Genomic DNA, 9,880 nt, shown 5'->3' on the forward strand with positions numbered 1-9,880 from the left:
CACACACACACACACACACACACACACACACACACACAGACACACACGCACATACGCAAATTATATGGCTGAAATCATGTATGTCGGCGCCCCAAATTAGAAGCACATCGCAACAGCGCGTGCAAGCAGTTTATAAATTTAGCAGGTTTTTATAGGACTTAAAGAGAAATATCTCCATGAATAGAATAGAATCATTTATTTCATAATTATTATCAATTTCATACTATACAATTTGAAATATAATGTCAAGGGATAATTTTAATGTAAATGTAAAAATTATGCAAAGTTACTCAGTTTTAGACTGTTATTTGACCCTGTTTTTGGGATTTTATATGATCGGGTAAAGTACATTCTATCGTGTAACAAACTAGCAGTATTCGTTAGACAATATCCTCAGGTGTATCGTATGTTATAGAAAGACCGTCATTTAATACTAAGTACCTAAACCTTTGATCTAGAAAAACACTTTTCCTGCTTTTCGTCCGATGACCTAAATAAGTATTAATTTGTTAACATTACTCGAAGAGACTCAGCTTTTAATTGTCTATTGCAGATATCTATATGAGTGGTGTACCAGAGATAAAACAATGGAATTACAAAGTGATAGATAAAATCGACGTGATATGCAGCGGGATCTTAAAATACAACGCACCACGAGTACTGAAGTTGGGGTGTCACACAAATATTCCAAACCTCTATTCTATAGACTTCATTTTTAGAAGAATTAATGGTAAATAAATTAACAAATAAATATGCGACGTGTCACTGCCGGCAGAGATTTTTGTTACGAAACCCGCCTGGGTGGTTTTCAGCCTGCATTTCCGGTTGTCAGGAAAAAAATCGAGGCTCGATACTGTTTCGAAAATTCAGGGAAATTTGAGACTTTCGCGACTATTTCTAAAGCAGTTTTCCATACTTATAGGCAATTTATAAAATATAAATTTATTGAAAGTTTTGCGTCATCATTATAGCATCACGGAGCGTTTAATGTAGCTCCAAATACAGAAGACCTGATTTTTCCACATAATAATGTATCCAGAAAAAAAAAGACTGTTGGTTCAGTGAGTTTTTTAAATAACGTTTAGCTATAGGCCTACCTCTTAACTGGGTCGGTTCCTGAGGTAGCTGCGGGGTGCGGGAGGGGTGACGGATTACGTGACATATTCAATAACAAGTTGATTGAAATAACTGCCTACCAAATTGGTCAATTCTTCTTACGTGAAACGATAGTAAAAAGACTATTCCATTGATAATAATTGAAATGAATAGATGAGCCATTGTGCATATTTTTCAATCAAGTTGTTATTCAATATTTATTTATTTGTTCATGGAAAACCAACAGCTTCTTACATTTAATAAAAACAATATTGTCAGAAAAATCTTGTTCCAATTATCCCGTGTGCAGTCACCTCCCGCATCCCGCAGCTACCTCAAGAACTGACTCAGTTTAGTGGTTGGCCTGTAAATGAGTTAGGGCGATCCATTTGCATTGTAAAGGACAGCTAAATATCGAAAAGGAAATTAGCATAATCGCTTACATCCAGAACACCCAAACGAGAACTAATTGGGAAAAATTTATTTCTTGGTTTGATACAAGCATCTAAAGTAAAACTTCTTACAGGACAACCTTAACCAAATAAATTAAAAACGAATTTCAGGTATTGAAAAACGTATACAAAGTAAAAATAACGACACTTATATGGATATTGTAATAAACTGCAACCATAACGAGTTCATAATTACTTGCGATGTTAATAATTTTTTTCAACAAACTTTGCTTATCGCAGTGAAATTGGTGTATGAACCAATCAAGGCTTTACCAGGTTAGTATCAACACACTACCAGGCATTAAACAAAACATAATATTATCCAAAACAATGTGCAAGACGGACTCCCGCTAACTTGCGCAATTTCATAGAAGCTATTTCTTCTAACGATGACATGAATCTTGGTCTTAACAGTTATACTAGCACCTGTCTCATGGTCTAAAACTAAATTGTCCGACTGTACCTCCCACTGCTAGGTCCAGATCTACTCTATATACATGACTCCAGTCATGGTTCATTAAGTTGAATTGTCTGGGAATGAATTTTTAATTTATGATGCTGGTGGTACCAAAGATTACAAGCAAGACTTAAATAAAATTAAATAATTAATGTGACTGGCAATCCTGACGATAACCTTGTTTAGACACCCTCACAGCTTGGTGTTTGGAAATTTATTTATATTGGAATTTTGGAAAGTTATTTCCAGAAATTAGTCCAACCGATATCGTCTTCGTCATGTCAGATGAAATCGTTAAGTTAATAAACAATGATCTCATTACAGTGAAGAATAGACCAAATCTAGCAAATGCGATTCTGTACGAAATAAAAACCGGCGGCAGCGGCGATGTATGTGACACCAGTACGAGCATCACCGTCAAGGAGGGACCATTAATGGTCAAGATATTTGGGAACTACGATCGAGTGGATCATTTTTGGTAAGTTTTCTCTTCCCTTCTTTTAATCGAAACCTATTGTTTGATTTCTCAGGGTTGTAGACAGGATCTTTCCAATAAAGTACTTTATTTTATATTGAATACTTCGTATTGACAAGTACAGAGTTGCAGGTCGCACCCAGGTCCGGGTTTGAAGAGAACACGGAATTAATGAGAAGCCTATTTATACAGGTGTTCAGCGCCCCCTCGCGGATGGTACAGGAACTGGATGCTATCCTCGAGCACATGCCGTCGATGCCATCGATATCTTCGATATAAGTCATTATAGTTCCACTATAATGGGGTAGAGGGTGCTGTCCTTAACACTTATATCAACCCATTTACGCGCCAATCTTGAGCTCCGGCTCCTATTAGTAATCCTGTTAGTAAAATAATAATATAATGTTTCAGGTGCCAAAACTATAATGAAGATGGCAAAAACTCTGAAGTACTTTTAAAAAGAGACGACTTTTCTGAATATGAAAATCCAAATGAAGCCATAACTATTATAGTAAGTATGTGGTACTTAACATAAATACTGAAGGGTGACAAGTTAAATGACACAGACATTGAAGCCAATATTAGCGTCACAATTTCGGCATTGGAAAAACAAGCATAAACTTGAGTTGGGCCCTTCTGGTTTTAATTACAAGTTTCTGAGCTCGTATAACATTGGAACTATGCATATGATGAAACGGCGAACTGACAATCCTTGATCTTTTTCTATGTAACATTCTTTTGTCTCGTTTCTCAAATCAATCTACAGGATACTGTAAACGTTGGTGAAAATCACATGCGATGGAATTGTACCCTGCTTACTCGGAAAGGCGGCGCCAAGATACATCCGAATAATTTATATTATTACGAAAAAGCTTACTATTCAAAAATAACATGGACAGGATTTGTTCATATTGTTGGTGAGTTATTATTATGTCTTAGCGACGATTACTTTTATTGAACCGCAGTAAGCGGAGCGAGAGAAGCTTTCTTTGCATCCACTCAAATTGTACATTTTCCGCTCGGAATTACTCGGCCGTTCTTTGGCCGATACGCAAGAATAATTTCGAAATACGCACCAAGCTTTAATTTTCGATTTGTGAGCTCAGATAATTGAGGCCAAAGGTCACAATGTTAAGTCTAAATAAGAAAAACTTCAGCGTTTCAGTAGGGAATCGACATTCCGCCTAGTATACGACAGCTAGCTGAACAATTTTTGCGCATTTTGTTACACTGTACGCTCTAAACAAATTGGCTTAAAGTATAATTTCGCACAAAATATAAAAAAAGTTAATATAAAAGTACAATTCGGAGACAGTCTGGTAAAATTATGACTTAAAATATAAATTCAATTTTCAGGAGCGGAAGAAGAAGAAAACGAGTTCATTTTTAAATTGAAGAACGATGAAGAAGACTTGACATGCTATTATGCGGAATCGACTCAGAATTTAACTATTAAGGAGGGTAAAATCTTAACGGTGAAAGTTTTAGATTCTGCCCGAGATTTAAAATTTTGGTAAGTAATGTTTTTAAGCATGGTGGATTACGGCCTGATACTTTAGAGGGTACAAGAGTTGATAAGGGGTAGATCTTCCGAAGCACCTCTGATTTGATGCGATACTTCCGAGATGGGCTATTAAATCCGATTCGCAAATAGTTAGTAAATTATTTACGTATTTATTTATTTATTTGCAAACTTTACGGCTTTCAAATTTGGTTTACAGTTCTGAACAATCTATTTACGTAGCCAATTACAAAGTTTGTCAGATTACAATTTTTTTTTGCGTTATATAAAAACTAATTCGATGCCAGAACGAAGCGACTTAAAATATTGTTTATCAAAGAACAATGTAACAAATTGAAATACATGTTGATAACATATTATAACTAAATTCCGTTGTATTATTAGATTTAGACATTAATTATTTAATTACTATATTTTTTTAAATAAATTAAAAAATCTGCCGATACTAGCAATGTATTATCCAATGTTTACCTCGGCATTGATAAAGTTTATCAACAGTTACATTCTCTGGATGTTACAAAAGGACCAGGCCCCGACGGACTCCCACCAATTTTATTTTATAGAAACTACAGCCAAGTTTATTGCAACACCACTAACTATAATCTTTAATAAATGCCTGTCTGAAGGTACTTTTCCAATTAGATGGAAGACTGCTAACATAGTTCCTGTCTATAAGAATGGCCCTAAACAAAACATTGAGAACTATAGACTAATATCAATTCTTTACATATTGGCCAAATTATTTGAAAAACTAGTGCATAGTGAGCTGTACCCGGTCTTGAGTTCCCTTATAATACCCGAACAGCACGGTTTCGTTAAGCGTAGATCGACGGTATCTAATTTATTATTATTCACTGGTTTTGTTTTCGAAAATATGGACAACGGCAACCAAATAGACGCCGTATATACAGATTTCCAAAAGGCATTTGACAAAGTTGATCACAAACTATTACTTGATAAGATTGCCTTCAATGGTATTCGAGGGAATCTCCTCCGTTGGTTCTCATCTTACGTTTGTAACAGGTCGCAAAGAGTCATTGTTAATGGATACCATTCAGACCTAATCGATGTGTCATCAGGTGTACCTCAGGGATCCATGTTAGGCCCGCTGCTGTTTATTATATTTATAAATGATATTAAAATCTGTTTTAAGAACACAAATTTTCTTTTATATGCTGATGATCTAAAAATTTATAGAAGCATTTCTAGTGATATTGATTGTACTTTACTTCAGAATGATTTAGATCATTTAACTCATTATTGTAGTATAAATAAACTCAAGCTAAGTATCCCTAAATGTAACAGTATTAGTTTTACGAAAAGGAAGAAAAAAATTAGATATAATTACAAACTTTGCAATAACTCATTATCAGTAGTGGATTCCCTGCGAGACCTGGGAGTAATATTAGATAATAAATTACATCTCGATCTACACATTGACTCCATCGTTGCCAAAGGGTTTCGAATGTATAAATTCGTCATGAGAACTGCTACCGACTTCTCTCGTCTATCAATTATCTTTACTTATACATTAGTCTAATTCGACCTCAAGTGGAATATGTGTGCTCAATTTGGAACCCTTACTATAAAAAATACTCAGAACAAATTGAAAAAATTCAAGCTAAATTCCTTACGTACCAATAATGAACTATGTAAACAGGAAAAAGAAAAACTTATACAACCAACTGCCCAATGTTCGTAATTGTGAGAATTAAAAATACCTACCTGCACAGCTTACTGAAAAAAAAAGAAAATGGCGGAAACATTTAAACTAAAGTGTTTAGGTATTCTTTTGTTTTTTCGTTTTTTTTGTATTTTGGTAGCAATGAGTATGAATGGTAGGACAATGAGTGCTAGTGAGAAGAGCAATAAAGAGAATACGGTAATAGATACACATTCAAACACATACTATTAATGTGCCTGACATGTTCTTTTAGCAATCTCTTTCGTCTATTATTATTTCCTTACATAGTTTGAGAAAAGCATTATACATGCCTCGGTGGGAACGGGGCTTGCCTGTCTCGTGCTAATACAAGACCTCGCTGGTGCTAGGTCTTGTAACTTATACTCGCCCAGCAATCCCTTATTTCCCGGCCTCTGCAATAATGTACTATTACACAAAAGAATTATTAGACATATTGTAAGTCAGCTATTGCCTTTGCCATTGGCTGTTGCGCGTCCGTGAAAGTCGTCATGAAAATTATCATCATCGTGATTGTCAAAATTTACAGTAACAGGATAAAGGTCTTTATCATATTATGATGATATCTTTGTATTTGTTGACGAGACGCGACCAGACAATTTAGCAGCTCACCAGACTCATATGAAAGACCAAACTGCTACGTAGACATTTCGCTTAGTTCAACACTTTGTTTTTTCGACTTTTAAAATAATAATGTTTGGATATACCCGTATATAAATAATTATAATTAATTAGTTTAAGTGATTTGAAAATAAAATATCTTAGAATTCCGACCTGAAAACTGTGTCTTTGCTGAGGGAACGTCGCGACTACAGCACCCTCTACTGCGGCCAACAAACCATTAGTACTCTAATATTGTCGTCACTTACCAATTTTGACTCGTTTAGTGATTGTTTTCACCAATGGTAATGTCGGTGTCTTCTTCACGACTTACAACTGTGTAATAAGTAAAAATGAACTAATTTAGTTTGGGCCACTATTAAAGTGGAATAAATCGTAATTTATTCCACTATTTTCACAGTTTCATGGTTCAGGGAACCATCGGCGAGTACTAAGGTACTCGCTGTTTGGCAAATACTTTCAAAAGTACGCCATCGACACGAGGAAAAGAGGACAGTTCCGTTAAGTTCCACACATTGTAAAATATGGTACTCGCTCTCTGTTTCAGGTGTGAAAGATTTGACAAAAATGTCCAAAGCAACAACAAACGAAAACTTTTTGAAACAGTGTTGGACAATAAGTCCTTTGGTAAATTTAGGAATTATTTTTACTCGGTTGCCGTTATTGTAAGTATACTTTACCTCAAAGTAGAGAATTATCGGTGCCGTGATTTTCTAAACGTAGAGACGTTACACACAACAGGCCTGGACCCCGATTCAGAACCTTACGATAACTCTGTTGTCGACCGATTCGATTTGACATCGCACGATTTCTTTTCATTATTATTCACAACACCCGAATCGAACGTCAAAAACCGAACCGTAATCGGTTTCGAATACGACAGTTTAACGGTCGAACGATTCGGTTAAAATATCGAAGATAATCGGGATCGAGGATAATCGGGGTCCTGAACCGAAAGTTCGTTTATAAAATTTTTATTTTCCCAGTGTTTCAAATTATATTTAGTTTTTAAATTGGTAAGGGGCGCCTCACTTGTACGAAAATTAAATAAACTAATTTCAAAACATTCAATATAATTTATATTTGGGCCAATTTCACTTCCTATAATATAACTACGTTTGTAATTGTAATTTGATATAACATTCCTATTTTATAGAAAAAAATTACATAAAGCTCATATTACATAACAATCATTTCATATATTGTCAATTTGGATACTTTTTACGTGGTATAATATCACTTTTTATAAATAATAAGTTTAAACCGGACTCGCCTTGGTACTCGTCTGTTCGATACTAGGAACGTAATTTAAAAGCCGGAGGTGCAGAGGGAGAATTGTTTTCCGTAATATAGTTTACAATGCTGAATCTTTATTTCGACAAAATTATTATTGTTAGACACTGAATCCCTTGGTGGTTTAAAAAAACAAATGTATCATAAACATAGATCAAGTCTTGGTTGCGGCTCCCATTCATTAGTTTAGGTAAGTACAATGTCTAGAGCACGTCAGGCTTGACACTTAAGGTTTAAAAATCCAACCCTGTGGCGCTTGTGATATGAACAGTCCAAAGTACAAAGTGTCAAGCTTGACGTGCTCTTGACTGTACATGAAAAAGCAGCACGAGCCGAGCAAACGGAGCGACTGTGTAGCGGCAGCGGCCGGCGAGTGCCAGAAACGAATTTGTTTGCGTTTCCGAACATGTTTCCAAGGCAAATTATAATTAATATAATATTAAGTATTAGGGATATCGTCTTTCGGAAATAGCCCTATTTCTAAATTTAGATAAAATGACGTTATGTTAACTGTGGTTTATAAGTTATGGTTGTAATTAAAAATGAGGTTATAGAATGTAAGATTATATTAAAGGTTCGTTATATGAAGTGAATTAATATATTAAATGAGTTTGTAGGAAATAAAATTATGCCAATTAACTTTATGTGAATAACATATTATATGATACATTACACACACAAATTGATAGGATTATGAGATTTTTTGTTCTATAGCCGTAATAATGTTGATAATTTGTACTACAAAAACATTCAATTAACTCTTCCCAAAGTTGAATTAAATGGGATTGGTTTTAAATTATATTTTAATTGATTTTATTACTTTCAGCCCTTCAAACCATTACATGAAGAATTCGATTGCTTTTTAGCCGAATATTATAAATTTGAAAAATATCTTTCCATGGGTGTCTATTCCAATACTACACGTAAAACAAAATGTCACACCCGACTTAATGTCATAGGTAAGTATTTAAAGACCCATTAATTTATCAGAATTGTACCAGCACGTGCAGTGTTGAAATATTTATAGGCCGTCAAGCTCGTGCGGGACACGCCCGCGGGGTGCACATTGGCGAAGTCGAAGCTATCCTTATAATTATACAAACTAAGTTTAAACAGTATTTGTTTATTTAAAAGATTATTAGTAAGCAAAGTAAGCTACAGGTTCCCTTGACGTTTTTCTCTGTAGTAGCAGTCTTACTTTTTATGTCATGCCACAAGTAAGGAGGAACCATTATATAAGGGTGCACCTCTCTTGTGTGAAAATCAAATCCTGAATCAAATACTTTATAAAAAAACCGATCTCAAAAGTCATTCATCCCCTAGTTTGCCACCCTTAGAGGTGGAATATTTTCTTCAAAGAAATTTTAAAATCGGTTCACAAATAGCAGAGTTATCGCGTAATATACCTCCACACACTACCTTTATTGAAGTCGGTTAAAAATATTTTTTATTTTATTCTATTTTATTCAATGAACAAAGTTTCAACAGAATTCCTAAACTTATTTGACAAATGTGTTTAAGCAGTACAAAAGCCAATTACAGAAACTCAATGTGTGTGCAAAATACGCGATATAATACAACATTGGGTAGAAATATAAATTTAAATTGGTACAATAAAAACTGAGTTCATAACTAACTGTAAATTACTGATATAAATTGTCGTGTATGGGTCTGTGTAGGTATATGTGTGTGTGATGGAGCGTGAGTGTTTGGTTCGCCTCCCCTATTTCCTCAAAGGATGTGCTAGGCAGGTAAAACTAACAAAGAAAGAAACTGTTCGCATCGTTAGTGCTTGCACGCGTCGACGCAAATAAAACTGTTTAAGAAAATAAGTTAAAGTAAAATGGTTCAATCATAATAATTGAGTTAAATTCAAATAAATTAAATAAAGTCAATGTTGATTAATTAATATAATGAGAAATATTTTTAGATATTAACGCTCATTTAATATAATTTTCACTTGGACTAAATACACTTCATATAGATTAATTTTATATGATTCTCGTTTGTATTCACATTTTATAAGACTATTTTATATTTTATACTCGACCTGCGGCGCGTGGTCGGGTTCAGTTTACGGGGTGTGCTCATGCTCTTCGGTGGCACAGCGCTATAGGCGCCTGATGAGGAGGTCGATTCCCGATTTGGGCCAATTTAAGAAACGAACATTTCTAAGTTGGTTTTGGTCTGAGTATTCCGGATTATCGTTGTTTTGGTATTCATAGTACAGGAAATTCGGCAGTAGTTTGGCATTTTTTCCCCC

General features: G+C 34.8%; 1 long non-coding RNA gene across 1 annotated transcript in view; it reads left to right on the forward strand.

Moving 5' to 3' along the window:
- The window catches only part of LOC113237704, a 6,137-nt gene extending 5,516 nt beyond the window's left edge, over nt 1-621 (forward strand). Inside the window, exon 3 of the long non-coding RNA XR_003311059.1 lies at nt 554-621. This is a non-coding gene — a long non-coding RNA (uncharacterized LOC113237704). The remainder of the gene's footprint in view (nt 1-553) is intronic.
- The last annotated feature ends 9,259 nt before the right edge of the window (nt 622-9,880 follow it).

This window comes from Hyposmocoma kahamanoa, unplaced genomic scaffold, assembly GCF_003589595.1.
Source record: "Hyposmocoma kahamanoa isolate Upper Pololo Valley unplaced genomic scaffold, ASM358959v1 93082, whole genome shotgun sequence".
Taxonomy (NCBI): Eukaryota; Metazoa; Arthropoda; class Insecta; order Lepidoptera; family Cosmopterigidae; genus Hyposmocoma; species Hyposmocoma kahamanoa.